Genomic DNA, 18,652 nt, shown 5'->3' with positions numbered 1-18,652 from the left:
AAACTTACTTTTTAGAAATACTAGAGGAATATATCTTCTGTAACTCTCTCATTTTGCTCCATGAAAGAACAATAATAAATGCATTGGCGAAAGAGCATCAGTATATTTTATAAATGCTGCAATGATGATAATGTGAATGATGTGCTATTGAAATGGGCTACCTTAACTCAAGAAAGATTTTGGGATTTTGGGGTGGCACAGCCTAGAATCAGTATTTGATTCTCCCAAACAAAGGTAAGGCCCTTAATATCCAGTGGAGGCTGGAGAAAGATAATGAAAACACTTTGGCAGGATTCTTTGGTGGGGGCTAACAGATCATGAGAGATTAGGACCAAAACATATGACTAGGTTTCTAAATTCCTATTTATCTGTATGACAAAAAGTTCCATATCTGCCCTGATTTGATCTACAAGGTATACTAAATAAACTTGTGAGCAGAACTTCCTATCATGAAATGAATACACACTGACTACCATTCCATGAGGTTGGGCACAATCAGCAACATTACTTCATCAGTTAGAAGTGGCGTATTCCAAAATAGGGTTTCCAGTGTTCTGAAAACATGAAGAAAGTTTTGTAAGCGAATGATTCAGAATTCTACTGGCCTATTTCTATACAATGTTATTCCCTCAACATATGGCAACATGGGGTGTTCTCTGAAATGACCAAGGAGGGAAAAATGTTACAGCCAATGGCTCTCCTAATATGCTAATACGAGTCAGAATTGAATTGCTCTGGAGTTACTGAGCTGGACTCAGAAGTGTTCCTGAAAGCCTATTGAAAAGATAAATTCTCCCAGGGGGCAGAATATCAATCAGTATATCTTGTGGTCACTTTGCATTAAAAAAGAGACAACATGAAGTTAAGTTCTACCTCGATATACAGCAAGTGGCTAACAGTATCATCAGCTACTATGATACGTAAAAAGATCAGGGTTGAAGGTTCTGTGATAATAAAGGTTGAGGGAAATGGATAGTAGAGAACTCAGAATGAGAAATGAGGGCAGATGTTAAAATATCAGTGCCTCTCTGCTGGCTCCCCAAGGGTCCTACCACAAGGAGTGAACTGCAGGCACATTCTACATGGATGAAAAGCTCTTTCCCTAGCTCCCCAATGGTTGCTCAATGTAAATACAGGCTAGTTAATGATAGTTTAGTGATACTAAATTAATAGTAGTTTGGTGAGTTAAGGATGGGCTTAAAACTTTTCATTGGTTTTCAGCTAATATAAATCAGAATAGTAACAGACATGAGCTGATTAGATTCCTACATTTTAGTGGGAAACACAGACGCTAAATACACAATTACACACTTATAAAATTACAAATCAAGAAAAGTGTTATAAAAAATTATAGGATTCTAAGAATAAATTTTAATTCAGCTCTCCAGCATCATTCACCAGTCCTTCACTCTTGCTATATTACACATAGGCACTGCCACCAACAGACACGTGCACACACATATAGTTAACCAATGTTTCCTCTCTGTTCACTTATCATGTCTTACATCTGTGATTCATTTCATTACAGCATAATTGCTGATTTATCTGTCCTAACCCCCCCTAGAGGACAGGGATTGTATTTAAACTTTGAACCCCATGCCCAGTGCATGCTGCATAGTCAGGTACTTGGGATACTCTTCTCCAATATTCAGTTTGTTGAAGATTCAGTTCAAGTGTCAGTTAATCCAGAAGACTTCAGTGATCTCTGTGAATCTCTTTGAAATGTCACATTCTACACTAAAAAAATCTATGCTTGTCTTGTCTAACTTTTCATATTTGTTTTCATATTGCTTTTATCTCACTGTTCACTGTGTTTCACATTTTACATGTGTTTCTTTTTCTCATATAGAAGAAACCACATGCCAGTATTCCAATTGTCTATACATTTACTGGGTCAGTACCTTTCACTGAATGTCTATTATGAGAAAACAAAGACCCAAAGTTAATTAAATCCTGAAATCTCAAAGTCAGTGAGAGGCAGAACCAATAGTCAAGTCTAAGTCTGTCTGACTTCAAAGCCAAACTCTTTACTATACAATACTGCCTTATTTTGAGCTGCAAAATGCCTAAAAAGTAAGATCTAAAAATTACTTGTAGATTCATTGTTCACTCACTTTCAACTCTCAGAATGACTCAGAGGACTCATTGTGATGCAAGGAACGGGGAACAGCAGGCAACATTTTCTTAGGAGGCCAGATTCTGTCCCTAGATGGCTATGCCTCCTTGGCCAAATCAAAAGCTCTTTGGGTGCTTAAGTTACCAGATGATTTTAGACTAAAAAATGCTAAAACTTGCTAAGAAAGTGAATATTTGTTACAAGGAAAATTTAGATTTTTTAATTATACATTTTATATGTTATTACTCAACTTAATCAATGATTCTTTTCATTTTCAGAAACTTTCCAACATACAAAATCAGTGTTTTAATATAAAAAACACTTTTTACTGATTTAGATCACAATCTGCTCTGTTCTTTTCATTATAGACTCCTTATGACACCAAAATATCTTTCCACACCAACAATTGAAAAAGGAAATTAAAAACAATGACAATATATTTTAAGAAATGTTGAGCAGCAGGTTCTTTTTGAAAGAAAAAAAATCATTTTCCAAAGATGTACTTTTCTCCAAAGAAAAGAGACATTGTTTCCAAAGTACCAATTTCCTTGTAAAACAATTTAGAGGAAGCTGTTTTTACCATGGTGACAAAATCGAGATGCAGATTACTTCATCAGAAGAAGGCAATTTTCCATAATCAGCTAGCTCAGAACACTCAGAGTATGTTACATTGAATTTTTGATACAAAGCTACTTTTGCAGGTATTGGGGAGTGTTTGTATTCTTACTCAAGGCTTCAGGATAAGAACTCACTAAACTGACGAATAATCTTTAGGCGAAACAAACGTAACTGTCATAACAAGAAAGTTATCATTATATATTTTGTAGGAGTTTGTGAACTAAAATTCGTTACAAAGAGTGTAGTGGCTTTTAAAAAGGAAGTGCTGAAATTAATAATAAAAATGGTACATGCAGATGGGGGGTTGTGGCCGTGTCTCACTGCTGCTTTCTGGTGATACCACATCCCGCAGCCAAGTGTGACCTCCAGGTTCCTAACTACTCTTGCCTTTAGATTAAGACAATTTCATACTCTTTTGCTCATTCATAATAAATATGTGTACAGTTGTATTAAAGCATAAAAATAGCCTTGATTAAGACGTTAAAGACATCTGGAACCATGTAGCAACCAAGAGTTCCTCCTTTAATCACAGCTCTACATTTCTCCCCTTGCTGTGGTCTACTGTTGGGAAAGAGGTCCGGTTAACTTTTTCTTCTGACTTGCCTTGTGTTTCCCCCAGGTCTCTCTCATCTTGCCCACTCAGGGTCAAAATGTTGGGAAGACAGAGAATGGGGAATCTGGCAGGAATGTTCTTGATTCAGCAGAACTGTGAATGTGGTCTTATGCTCTTTAAGCTTGGCATATTTTTATTGGTGATTGTGTGGGGAGGGAGAGGAGAATCTCTCAGTTACATGTTCATGACCTAAATGGCTCATTTTCTTTGGGCATGCAGCTTCCGCCTTGGTCCTTTGTTTTTCAGTGGCCTTCTTACTCCACATAGACTCTGTTTAGTGGTCCTGTTGCCCTTCTGGCTGCCCTATCCAATTATTTTAAATGACTTCGGTTCAGCTGTCTTGAATGTATCAGCCTAAAGGCGAAGAATCACTTTGCCCCCAAGCTCTCTGGTATAGGCTGATTCTAATAGAGCAGCAAACTCTCCTTTGCTCTATGAACAAAACTGAAAGTAAACTCAACTCTGCTTTTAGCTTTTCCATTTTGAAATTAGACATCAGTTGCCTAACTCTTGAGGACATATGTCAGGCTTTCTTAGCCATCCCTTTGAAGGTTCTTTTATTAGTTATAAGGTTGGGTCAGGTACTTCTTACCCAAAATGGAAGTACTCAGAGAAGAGTGCTTTTGAAATCCCTGATTCTGCCCTTTCTTGATATTTAATCTTTTAACCATTTTATATCTTTAATAAGGTGAAGGGATTTTAGGTTTGTGAAATTAGTTTGCAAAATTTTCTATGAAAATTTGCGTTTTATCTACTTATCTTAGTGACTCAATCCAAACTTCCAATTTTGCATTTATACTAAAGGATATCACATTCTACTAAGTGTTTTTATTCCAATATTGTGATAACACTTCAAGAAAAGTGATCTTACCTTAGTAACCAGATTTTAACTTCTTGAGAGAGTTAATATGACTAGACTAACAAAAAATAAGAGGAATGTACCTATAGGCCATATATGGGATCAGTGTGGTACTTTTGAATTTCTTCTCCTCCATTTTCGGTCTACACATCCTATTCTAGTACTAACCAGCCCCGACCCTGCTTAGCTTCCGAGATCAGATGAGATTGGGCTCGTTCAGGGTGTTATGGCCGTAGACTCAGTCTACACATCCTAAAAGTGACTGGTAAGAAAGGTAATCTTTTCTGTCAACTTCGTTAAAAGTAACCATAAACTGGCAGTGGAAAGATAAACCTCGGTATATGAAACTTAACTGATTTATCAGGGAAATGCAAATCAATACCACAAAAAGATATTACCTCACACTTGTAAGAATTGCTACCATCAGAAAATGAGAGAAATAGCATCGGCAAAGATCTGAAGGAAAGGAAACCCTTGTACACTGTTGATGGCAATGTAAATTGGTATAGTTATGGAAAAGAATATGAAGATTTCCTCAAACAGTTAAAAATACAACTATTATATGATCCAGCAGACCCACTTCTGGGTATACATCCGAAAGAAATGAAATCATAATCTCAAAGAGATCTGCCCTTACATGTTCATTTTCCCATTATTTACAATAGCCAAGATGTGAAAACATATACATATATGTTTATATATATGTATATAAAACATTTTGTCTCTATATCATATTTTTCTTTATACACACAATGTGTATATATACATATACACACAAAATATATGTATATACGTATATATGTAAAATGTATACATACACACAAGGGAATATTATTCAACCTTGAAAAAGAATGAAATCCTGGTTTGGGGGACAACATGGATTAAACTGGAGGACATTATGCTAAGTGAAAATAAGCCAGATGCAGAGAGACAAGTACTGCATGATCTCATTTATATGTAGAATAAAAAAATGTCAAATGCACAGAATCAGAGAGTAACACGGTGGTTGCCAGGGGCTGAGGGATGGGCAAATGGGGAGATGTTGGTCAAAGCGGTAGAGTTTCAGTAAAGCAAGATAAGTAAGTTCTGGAGATCTAATGTACAACAGTGTGACTATAGTTAATAATATTGTATTGTATACTTGAAATTTGCTGAGAGTAGATCTTAAATGTTCTCCCCACCCACACAAAAAATGGTAACTGTATGAGGTGATGGGTATGCTAATTACCTTGTGTGTGGTGAACATTTCACAATGTTTACATGTATAAAAACATCACGTTGTACATCTTAAAAATCATTCAGTTTTTGATTGCCACCTATACTTAAATAAAGTTGAAACCAAAGTATCCTCTATCTCCTGCTCTGGATTGGTTGGAAAATTAAGTGCGTAGTGCTCAGAGTACACCAAAGGATTCCATTATTTGAACCTGTTATGTGATTATATTTATGGTACTACTATGCAGTGTTTTGGCACATACCATTTTATTGTTAATCTTCTCCATTCTTGTTCTTCAAAATATTATAGTATTCATTAATTATCTCTAAATACTCCCTTGAAAAACTGTTCTAGTTCACACCTCCCCCCCCCCCCACCCCACACACACACGATTTAAAATGGCAAGAGCTATTTGGCAGAGCAGTCCCTGCTCTTTCTATTTATTTCAAAGAGAATTAAAAAGCTTAGACAAAACAAATGACAAAGTGTATTTGGGACTCTGAGGGGTTTCTGAAAAATTTATAAACTGGCTTCATTTATTTAGTGGTCCTTAGAGGAACTACAATTCAATTCATTTTAAGAATGCGTGGGGAAATATGTCCAAAATTGCAATTTGAAAACTCATTCCCAGAAAATGTATCTGGAGCAATTTTCATACAACTGGAAAAAAAAAAAAAGAAAAGAAAACCACACAAATAGAGCTTGATTTCAGTTTATACTGGTTTTTTCCTCATAACTCTAGAAATCCAGATAAAATTCAGTATTTTACCAGTAATTATTGAACATTTTTGCAGAACGCATTGGATATTTTATATCTCAGCAATCAGATACTTAAAAAAATTCTCTTTAAGGAAATTTTTTAAGGAAAAAGTAGTTGAATATTTGTATGGTTGTCAATATACAATATACAATGATTATGCTCTTACTTTAACTGCTGTCAGTACAGTGAAATCTGCCTTTTCCTTAAAATAATAAAATCTAGAAAATTAGCTAGGTATCTCAGAAAATACCCCCATTTCAATAACAATCATTAGAAAAGAAAACCCCAAACCAAGAAAAATAAATCAGCCATTTCTACTGTACTATTTGAAATCACAAATTACTATAAAAATTATGTAATAATTATTTTATGCAAAAATTTTAGTAATAAAGTGGAAGATACCTGGCCAATTTTCATATAATTGCTGCTGAAATATGGTGGCTATATCAAATAAAATGAAAGACTATACTTCTATGTTTATTTATAATTTAGTAGTATCCTAGTCTTAAAAATATTACTGCTACCATATTTATATTTATCTGTGTCTCCTCCACTCTGGATGACCTCCACAATGCCTTTTTTTGAAATATGTAACATCCCAGGGAATATATACCACAGACGTACACACCCACCACACACACACACACACACACACACTACGGAAACACTGAAAGTAAGGGAATAGTAACTATAAACAAGTCAAAGATTAACAAATGAAAGAAAATGTAGCTTTGATAATATTAAATGAATTGTTAAAATTATGTGGTAAAGAGAAAATAGACAGTAGCCAAGCATAAGGAGAACTGGGCTTTCACATAAAAAAAAAGATTAAAGTTATAACTATTTAAAAGTTTAAAACTTTACTGAAGTAATTATATGCATGGAAATCAAAACTTTAAAATTTTAGAAATATAGGAGCATGTTTTATAAATTAACATCTTTGATTTTGCATATATTTCTGAGCCTGTTTAGTAGATTTCGGAAGTGCATATGGTGGTGGAATTTCAACAGTTATCTAAACTTCAACCTTCTCTTTAAAATGGTTATAATATTAATAGGTAAATCTATATTATTGGAGACCTTGAATTTTAAAATCTTATGTAAAATGGAAGCCTTATACAAGTATTAACCATTGTTTTCCTGGTGATGATTCTATACATATAAACTCGTTGTCAACTTTGGATTCTTCTTGTCTGTTTCCAGTAATAATTTGCAGCTTTTTAGAGCCCCGTAATTCTTCTTGTTTTCCATCTTTAGGACTTCTTCCACCAACTTGTTGACTAAATTTTTTAGAAACCTAAAATTCATTCTGTATTCTCCCTTTAAGTTCATGTTACAAATTGGTCTTCATGCTGTGGGGATTTGCCTTGCTTAATGACTCCTTTTTGCATTTCTTTTTAAAATTTTGATTACATTACAATTAACATACAGTGTTATATTAGTTTTAGGTATATAATATAGTGATTCAGTAATTCTATACATTACTCAGTGCTCATCATGATCAGTGTACTTTTAATCCCCTTCACGTATTTCACCAACTACCCCCTCTTTGGTAATCAAAAGTTTGTTCTTTATAGTTAAGGATCTGTTTTTCGATTTGTCTCTTTTTTCCTTTGTTCATTTGTTTTATTTCTTAAATTCCACATGTGAGTGAAATCATGTAGTATTTATCTTTCTCTGACTGACTTATTTTGCTTAGCATCTCTAGATCCACCCATGTTGTTGCGAATGGCAAGATTTCATTCTTTTTCATGGCTAAGTAATATTCCATTGTGTGTGTATGTATGTGTGATATATATATAGATATATATATATATATCTATATATATATGGGCAAATTATGGAAGCAGTTGTAATGTCCATGGATAGATGAATGGATAAAGAGGTGAGATGTGTGTGTGTGTGTGTGTGTGTGTGTATATCGTAACAATGCTGCCGTAAACATAGGGGTCCATATATCTTTTTTAATTAGTGTTTTTGTATTCTTTGTATAAATATTCAATAGTGGAATTACTGGATTATACACTAATTCTATTTTTAACTTTTGGAGTAAACACTGTACTGTTTTCCACAGTGGCTGCACCAGTTTGCTTTCCACTCTTTCTGACCACAATTCTATGAAACTAGAAATCAACCACAAGAAAAAGTCTGGAAAGACAACAAATACATGGAGGTTAAAAAACATGCTATTAAACAATGAGTGGGTCAACTAAGAAATCCAAGAAGAAATAAAAAAAAAATACATGGAAACAAATGAGAATGAAAACACTCAGTCCAAAACCTTTGGGATTCAGCAAAAGCAGTCCTAAGAGGGAAGTATATAGCAATACAGGCCTATCTTAGGAAGAAAGAAAAATCTCAAATAACCTAATCTTGTACCTAAAGAAGCTAGAAAAAGAACAAAAACAAAGCCTAAACCAGCAGAAAGACAGAAATAATAAACATTGAGCAGAAATAAATGAAATTGAAACTAAAAAAAGAAACAAAACAAAAAACACAAAAAAACAATAGAACAGATTAATGAAACAAGGAGCTCGTTCTTTGAAGCAATTAATGAAATGGATAAACCTCTAGTCAGACTTATCAAAAAGAAAAGAGAAAGGACCCAAATAAATAAAATCACACATGGAAGAGAGGACAAATAAGAAACAATACCACGACAATATAAACAATGATAAGAGAATATTATGAAAAACTATATGCCAACAAACTGGACAATCCAGAGGAAGTGGATAAATTCCTGGAAACATATAAACTACCAAAACTGAAACAAGAAGAAATAGAAAACTTGAACATATCAATAACCAGCAAAAAAAAAATTGAATCAGTATCAAAAAACTCTCAACAAACAAAAGTCCAGGACCAGATGGCTTCACAGGCGAATTCTTTTTTTTTTAATGTGCAGTTTGGTCCTGTAAAGTATAGAATTAATTTTTAAGATAATGTTCAGTGATTCATTAGTTGTGTTTAACCCCAGGGCTCATCACAACACATGCTCTCCTCAATACCCATCACCCGGCTACTCCATCCCCCCACCCCCCTCCCCTCTGAAACCCTCTTATTTGTTTCCCAGAGTCCATAGTCTCTCATGGTTTATCTCCCTCTCTGATTTCTCCCCCTCAGTTTTCTCTCCCTTCACCTATGGTCCTCCGTGCTATTCCTTATGTTCCACCTATGTGTGAAACCATATGATAATTGTCTTTCTCTGCTCTACTTATCCCCCTTACCCTAATCCCCTCCATTCCATCCATGTCGATGCAAATGGTGGGTATTCATCCTTTCTGATGGCTGAATAGATATTCCATTGTATATATGTACCACATCTTCTTTATCCATTCATCTGTTGAAGGGCATCTTGCTCCTTCCACAGTTTGGCCATTGTGGACATTGCTGTTATGAACATTGGGGTACATGTGCCCCTTCTTTTCACTACATCTGTATCTTTGTGGTAAATACCTAGTAGTGCAATTGCTGGGTTGTAGGGTAGCTCTATTTTTAACATCTTGAGGAACCTCCATACTATTTTCCAGAGTGGCTGTACCAGCTTGCATTCCCTTAAGAGGGTTCCCTTTTCTGTACATCCTCGCCAACACTTGTTGTTTCCTGTTTTGTTAATTTTAGCCATTCTAACTGGTGTGAGATGGTATCTCATTGTGGTTTTGATTTGTATTTCCCTGATGCCCGGGCGAATTCTACCAAACATTTTAAAGAAGAGTTAGTACCCATTCTCCTCAAACTATTCCAAGAAATAGAAAAGAAAGGAAAACTTCATTCTATGATGCCAGGATTACCCTTCTGCCAAAACTAGATAAAGATACCATTAAAAAAGAGAATTATAGGTGAATATCTCTAATGAACATAGATATAAAAATTCTCAATAAAATACTAGCAAACTGAACCCAACAACACATTAACAAAATCATTCACCACAATCAAGTGGAATTTATTCCTTGGTTGCAAGGGTGATTCAATATTCACAAATCGATCAACAGGATACACATTAATAAGGTGGTGGTATACGATCATTTCAATAGATGCAGGAAATGATAAAGTACATCATCCATTCATGATAACAGCCTTCAAAAAAGTAGGTTTACAGGAACATACCTCAACATAATAGAAGCCGTATATGAAAAACACACAGCTAAGATCATCCTCCGTGGGGAAAAACTGAGAGCTTTTTCTGTACAATCAGGAACCAGACAGGGATGTCCACTCTCACCACTTTCATTTTTTTTCAACATGGTAGTGGAAGTCCGAGCCATAGCAATCAAACAACAAAAAGAAATAAAGGGCATTCAGTTTGGCAAGGAAGAAGTAAAACTTTAAAAAAAAAAAGAGAGAGAGAAATTAATAAGAATGTGTATTTTTTAATGCAAGGTAAATTTTTATATTTTACCTGTTGATAATTTTGAATGGTGTATTGGAATCTCCTACATTATGGTGGAATTAACTATTTCTTCCTGTGGTTCCAGTAGATTTACATTTATACATTTTGAGATTATCATACTAAGTACATACAAATTCAGAATAACTATTATTTTTGTTGTATTGAAACTTTTGAAGTTTTAAAGAGCATGATTTTCCTAACAATACCTTTTTTTTTAAGTCACTGGTTTTTTTTTATGTATATTTTACTCACATAAATTTCCTCATTCCTACTTTTAATAAGTCTGGCTGGGTCCTTTTTCTTTAATTCTGTCTCTTTTAAACTGCAGCCAGATGGAGTTTTTGTTGTTATTTGCCTCTGTCTTTGAAGAGTGACTTTTTTCACTTTAGAAATAATTATAATTAATAAATTTCCACTTATTTGTAGTCTCTTAATTTGTGCCTTCTGTTTCTGTTATTTCAATTATTTTTTATTATATTCATTTTTAATATTCTGTTTCTCTACTGATTTCCAGTTATTCTCACATTTTATTTTTAATGATTCACTTTTTTATTTTATGTTGTAGTTTTAACAAAGTCTGAAATCAATTAATATTTTAATGCTTTCCTGAATATGCAAGAAGGGAGAACTGTAAAAACTGTATCCTAATTTACATATCTACTTTCAGACTTACTGAAAGTAGAAGGAATAAGGAAATATATGCCAGTAAAATACTTTTTAAAAGTATAAAAGTATTTCAAAATCAAATGCAGTCTTAAGAAAATGTATGCCTTTAAATTTACATATTAATTTGCATATTGTTTTTGTCCAATTTATATATCATCTCTCTTTTAACCTAATAAATTGATAAGGTGTTTATGTACACAGATTTTTTTTTGCACACTTATCTTTTGGAATTGCTTACATGTTTATTCATTTCTTTGCTCAGAATTTTTCTTTTAAGTCAAAACTATTTGTAGGTTCATTTTTTTCTTCAGTAAGCACATCTTTTAGACATTCACTTAGTAAATGCCTCTTAATGATCATTTATGTTTCTATTTGTACATAAATGTCCTTATTTCACACACAAATGTTTGTTTTTCTAAGTAAACAGAAAATTTTGGATTCCAGATTGTCTGTTTCCTTTCAGCAAACATGAGGGTATTATTATTCTCTTTTATAGCTTCCATTGTTACTTTTGAGAATTCTGTTTATAGAATAAAATATTACTACTTTGTAGATCTTTTTTTTAAATCTTTGACTTGTGGTAAGAGCTTATTTTTGTCTGTAAGGCGTCCAAACTTTACTATAATAATCTATTTGCAGATTTCTTTATATTTCATGTTTGATATATTGTGCCTTTTGTATTTATGAATTCATGTCTTCATCAGTTACGGAACATTTTCAGTCATTTTTCTGCAAATATTGCCTTTTCTACAGTTTCTTTAGGTCTAGGTCTGGGAGACTGACTAAAACTGTGCTGTATGTTATTATGATCTTCAGGGTTTTGACCTTTGTACCAAATCTTCCTGTAGGATAATTTCTTCAGATCTGCTTTCTGTTTTACTAATATCCTTTCAGCAGTGTTGGGTCTGCTGTTTAGACTACCTATTAATAATTTTAACAAATTTATTCTTCATTTAAAACATTTCTATTTAGATCTGAGTCAGCTTGGCAATTTTGGTAAGTTTCATTTTTCTTGCTCATTTTTCCCTACATTTTATTACTTTAAACATTTCAAACAGTTGTTTTCTGGATCTTTTATTTCCAGTGTCAGAGTTATTTGGTTTCTGTTGTTGATTTTGACTTTGTGAATTCAACTGATGTGGCTTATTTTCTTGTATTTCTTGTATTGTTTCTTGTTTTGTAATATTTTATTAAAACGCCATATTTTTATATTTTATTCTTTCAATATTTGGAAGGCTTCAGTTGGGGAAGCTTTCCTCCAGGGTGATTTTCCACTGGATTCTGCTGGTTACCAAGGGCTGTTGCTGACCTAAGACCATCTTATTCCCATCCAAACATCCAAGATTTAAGTTAGGTGCTAAGATCCATATCCCTCCACTTTGTAGCAGATTGAACTCCAGACTTGAGATGTCAGTGCTTGTACTATCATTTGCTTTTCAGTCTATCCTACTTTTGCATTATATACTATTTATTGTTTTCTGTTCTGGGGCGCCTGAGTGGCTCTGTCGGTTAAGCGTCTGCCTTCAGCTCAGGTCATGACCCCAGGGTTCTGGGATAGAGCCCTGCGTTGGGCTGTCTGCTCAGCGGGGAGCCTGCTTCTCCCTCTCCCTCTGCCTGTTTCTTCCTACTTGTGCTCTCTCTCTCTCTCTCTCTGTCAAATGAATAAATAAAATCTTTAAAAAAATATTTTGTTCTCTGTTCTAATTTTAGGTCATTGTACCTTTCCCTGAGTCACTTTCAGAAATTTCCCTTAGTTTGGGGGTAAAAACAAAAGTGAAGGATCTCATTGTATTTTAAGAGTGTGCAGTCTAACATGGCCAAAGTATAGGCCCTAGGTCATGTTTTCTGTTGGTATGTTTCGCATTTTTAGCATGTTTATATCATTTTCTTATACTGTGATACTGACGTGCTTAGATTTTTATTTCCTAGTAATTTTTACATTCTCATTACCTTATTTTTCAATGATTTTCATCTATATTGTCTTGTTTTGGTTTGGTTCAATTTTATTTTTAAATACAATTTCATATCCTTCTGTTGGGAATGTCTATATCCATCTGTATCTATATATTCAATAATTCTTAAATGGTTGTCTTTAAAATGCTAGTACGCCTACAGATTAATCTTTAAAGTTAATTAATATTTGTACTCCCTTCCCAACTAATACTGTACCTTCAAACTCTATAACTCTGATGAGTTTATTTTATGTTAACATGTTAATTTTATCTATATGAGTATCCGATATTTCTTTTCTTGTTTTGGTAGGTCGTCTTGTGATGACTTTTTGTTTCCTCATGTATGCAGTAATTTGGGATTTTGAGTTAGTGTTTTCTGAGTTTTTACCTACAGGAGTTCTTGCGTTTTAATCTAAGTTCTTGCCATCAAGGAATATTGGTATCTCTCTTCTTTGTTAAAAGATTTATTTATTTATTTATTTATTTATTTATTTATTTATTTATTTACTTATTTATTTACTTATTTATTTATTTGAGAGAGAGACTGTGTGTGAGAACAAGCATGAGTTAGGGGGAGAGGCAGAGGAATTGAATCTTCAAGCAGACTCCCGGCTGAGTGTGGAGCACGACATGGGCTCCATCCTGTGACCCCTGAAATCATGACCTGACTGAAGCCAAGAGTCTAACACTTAAGCAACTTAGCCAAGCAGGCACCCCAGAATATTGGTATTTCAACTTAGTATCTTGCTCTCTTCCATTCCAGAAACCCATCATATTAAGTTCTCAAGTTGAAATATTTCAGACTATGCAGATAGAATAGCTTAAATTACAAACCTATGTCAGTTTCAGGACTGCGTGTCTGCGTGTGTGGTATGTGGGGTGGTGTAACTATATATGTATAAATTCATGAAAGTCTTTATTTTTCTTTAAATAAAGCCCTGAGAAAGACAGAAGAACTTGATGTTTGTCTCTTTTTGCCATTTAGTGAGATATTTTCTTCTGTATAATTTTCTGAAGTACAGTTTTTCAGAGATCCAGGTTCTTGCTTCAGATAGTCTCAGGTCTCACACTCTGCCATTCGCCTAAAGCTTGATCTCCTTTCATCTTGACTATAAAATTTCAGCCTCTTAGCTGTTGAAATCAGCAAACATTTTCATGAAGGGCCATGCAGTCGGCATCATCTGAACATTGTTACTCTGTTTCATTCTCTCTCTCCCTCTTTCTCTACTTCCCCCCCTCCCTAGCTCTTGGACTATAAAAAAATAATTATTTCAATCTCAACTGTGCATTAAAAATGTTTTTTAGTGGGGTGCCTGGGTGGCACAGCGGTTAAGCGTCTGCCTTCGGCTCAGGGCATGATCCCGGCGTTATGGGATCGAGCCCCACATCAGGCTCCTCTGCTATGAGCCTGCTTCTTCCTCTCCCACTCCCCCTGCTTGTGTTCCCTCTCTCGCTAGCTGTCTCTATCTCTGTTGAATAAATAAATAAAATCTTTAAAAAAAAATGTTTTTTAGTTTATACAGTTGTTCTTGGTGTGACTACTGAAAGATTTTCAACACTGTATATATGCAATATTGCCAAAAATAATTTTTTCCTTTAAGCTATTAAAGTTTTGTTTTATCATATATGGCATATAATCTTAGTCCTGAGGCTCTAACTACTGAAAAGCTTCCTTTATGTAATTGTTACTGGTAATTGAATTTACTCACAGTATGATTGTTAATAAAAGTTCAGTTTGTTAGATTGTTTTTTGTAGGCAATTCAATTAATTACCAAAGTTTCAATAAACAAACTGGTATAGTGATAATTAACTTACTACTTAAGACTTCATTAATCGGTTTTTTTGTTTTGTTTTGGTTTTTTTTTTGTTTGTTTTTTTGGTAACTGAATCTTATATAAATGGCCCAACTTCATATTTTAAGCAGATAAATTGAGAAATTCTATCTTGGTTTTTTGTCTACATACTTATGTAAAAAAATAAAATTTGCCTATTCACTTCTAACCTAAGGAAAAGTTTTTCTTCAACAAATTTATGAGGTAAAGGATTGTGAGATGTTCTTTAACAAGCTCCAGTACTTTTTCCTTGCATTAAGCCAAAGTGGTCAATGAAGGCAGTGTGCACCTTACAATGTTTTGAAGGATGAATCATTTAAATTGATATAAAATAGAGAAGAGGGTTATTCCAAGAAAGAAGGCAGCCTCAAATCATTAATTCCTTTTTAGTCTTTCTTTTACTGGCTTCCATGAAAGCATTTACTACAATTCACCACTTCATTCTTCTTAATTTTTTTTTAACTAGTTCATGTGTTCTTTTGGCTTACCTCCCAACTCCGTGTCAGCTGCTGGCTCCTTTCCAGCAAAGCCACGTGATGCTCAAGGGACTGCACAGTTTGATCTTCAAGTTCCTGTCTTTAACTGTAATCCTTTCCTAGCTTAACTAATAAAGAGCTATGGATATAAATGCCATGTATGTGGTTTCTCAAATATTATTTTCAAAAATGGAGTGATCTCCAGGGTCTAGTTAAACCCCATACTCAAACTTTAACACCTCTAGTTATGTTTCTAAATGTGAGCAAATCGTACAACCACTGATCCAATATTTCAAGCCAAAAATCTTGGCTTTCTCCCATCCATTTTTCTATCACTTGCAGTCCTAAAGCAATTTCTTCTAACCGTACATCTAAACATGAATATCTATAACATGTTCACTTCCTCACTCTCTCCCCTGCTGTCATCTAATTCAAGCCACTGTTGTTTCCCACTTGGAAAACTCTAATAGATTTTTGCTCCTCTTTCTACTTGCATTCATAACTTGCTATAATCCTCTATCTCTTCCCTCCTCTCTGCCTCCCTGTTTCTTTTTTTGGTGCTAGAATAATCTTTATAAAAACTTAAGTCAGATTAGGTCACTCTCTAAGACTTTTCTTTATTCTGGACGTCAAAGTGAGCTGCCTTCACCATGCGGTAGAAGGCTCCACGTGAGCCAGCCCCTTCATGCGCTCTGACTTCATTTTATATAGGGGTCCCCTGACCTCCTGTGTTTAATCACAGTAGATTTCCACTGACGACGTGGGAAGTATAGTTTGAACAAGATATAAGACGAGCTCTTCTGTGCTCTTGAAAGCTTTTCTTTCAGATCTTAATACAAGCACCTTCTTGAAATCATGTAGATACCATTTCAGCATCTTTTCTGAAAGGATAGTTCAGACCATTATCAAAAAGAATCCTCACCACCCCTCCCCCCATTTAATTTGTCACCACATCACTGACTTAGTTTTGTTCATAGAAGTTGTCATTATCTAAAATTATCCTGCCTATGTGTTTGTGTAGTGGTTGAACAACCCTATTAGATTATAAATTCCACAATAGTGGAAACCTTCTCTATAACTCTTCAGCAAGAATAAAAGGTTGAAATAAGCATATCAGTTTTAAGGGGTCACAACACAAGATTGATCTGAGTTGCAGTATTGAGGCAGAGTATGGTATAAAGACAAAGTAAACCGATTTGGAGTTTTCTGGAAAATTAGATAGGGGAATGTAGATTTAATATTGAAGACAACAGGAATGTGTTTTACATTTTGCCTTAAATTGGCAAAAAAAAAAAAAAACACAAAACAAAACACTGTATTTGGATAATTTATACAACTTTAGTTGCCATGGCTGGTAGCATCCAGTTATGTAGTGTTAAACATGACCAAAAGCCTATTTAAAAGGATACATAGGCAATAAGTATTTGCTTATATATAAATGTGTCAAATTCTAATCACCTGAGTAAATAAAGTATAAAAAAATAAAAATACTTTATTTTTCTGTGAGGCATTTTTTAATCACTTTTATATTTGTCTGTTGAGGGATTTTTTGCATTTTTACCTCAAATACATTTGAATTCAAGTAGAGGCAGTTTGGCCTTTACTCTAAGGATTTATAATAGATTTTGCAAGAAAGCAGTTCAACTGTAAAATATACTCTGTTGTATAAGCTTCCTGACTTTTCTTTTAAAGTTATCATAACATTTTCAACTTTACCAACACAACTACCATTAGGCAATTACTTAGAAAGTTTCATTTTTAGTGGCTATTTTTAAGAAAGGCAGAATCGCTCTGCTTAGCAATCAGGAAGGAGCTAAGCCACACATATGGTCAGAACAGATATGTAAAACAATATTTGCAAAGAAAAAGTGATAATAGAATGACTAAGAATAAAGGGAAAAGAAAACAAAAATGAACCAAGAACTTACATAATACATTTTCTAATTGAAATGTTTTGTGCTTATATTCAGCTACAAACAGAAAAAGATTTATATTTGCCTATGATAGATGATAGATAGATAGATAGATAGATAGATAAAGAGGCGTTCTGTTTAACAACCTCATCTAATATCTGTGGAATTAGCACTTACATTCAAGTTTCTTATTTATTTTTGAATACAAAATATACGCTCGTGAAGAACAAATATAGCATAAACAGTACAGCATGACATTAATGAAGCTGCCAAAAACATAAACAAAAATGTAAACTTACAAAATAATGTAACCTTATCACAAATAACAGAATATTAAAGTTTACATAGCCATTATCTAGTCATTACTGTCACCTGCACATGTGTATATGCATGTGAATCTAAGTCATTGCCTACTTTGTTTTACAACTAAAGTTGCAGAGAGAATCAGAGACACTGAGATGCTAACCTTAACAGGCAGGCAGGTGCTTGAATACAAACCAGGCTATTTACAGAAAAGTATCAATAAAATAAGGGATTTTATACGTAATGTAAACTATCTAGTTAATGTAATATGCTTATTTTTCTTAACAATGGAACACATGTATGCATACCTCTTTATATTTATATATATGTCTTCTATAAGGATTTAAATACTAACTCTTATGGCTCCTGGTTTAACTTATACTAAGACAGACTCTTGGTAAACACAATATTTGGGTAAACTATAAAACCTGGGGTTAAATTTTCCAGTGTGCTTTCAATTCTGCCTTCTTAAATATAAAGAAAGTACAGACAAGAATTTATGATTAATAATCTTTTAGGTGGCTGTTAGCAATTTTAATTGTATGTTCTCAATAATATGGTACTGTTGTTGAACTCATAGGAACCCCCTATGAAGAGAGAGGTGTGTGCACATGTGTGTATGCATGTAAATCTAATTAAGATTTTATGTTACCAGAAAATCTGTTTTTGTTTTTAATTTTTTCCATTTTATTCCTTTTTTAAAAGATTTCTTTTAGAGAGAGAGCAAGAATGTGAGTGGGGGAGGGGCAGAGGGAGAGAGACAGATAATCCTCAAGCAGACTCCCTGCTGAGCCCAGAGCCTAACTGGGGCTTGATCCTACGACCCTGAGATCATAACTGAGCCAAATCCAAGAGCCAGACGCTTAACCAACTGAGCCATCTAGGTACCCCTCCAGTTTATTCTTATGTATTCACTTTGTTCAGTGAACGACAAGAC

Source organism: Ursus arctos, unplaced genomic scaffold, assembly GCF_023065955.2.
Source record: "Ursus arctos isolate Adak ecotype North America unplaced genomic scaffold, UrsArc2.0 scaffold_10, whole genome shotgun sequence".
Classification (NCBI taxonomy): Eukaryota; Metazoa; Chordata; class Mammalia; order Carnivora; family Ursidae; genus Ursus; species Ursus arctos.
The sequence above is the reverse complement of the archived record's forward strand: the minus strand, read 5'-3'. Positions refer to the sequence as shown.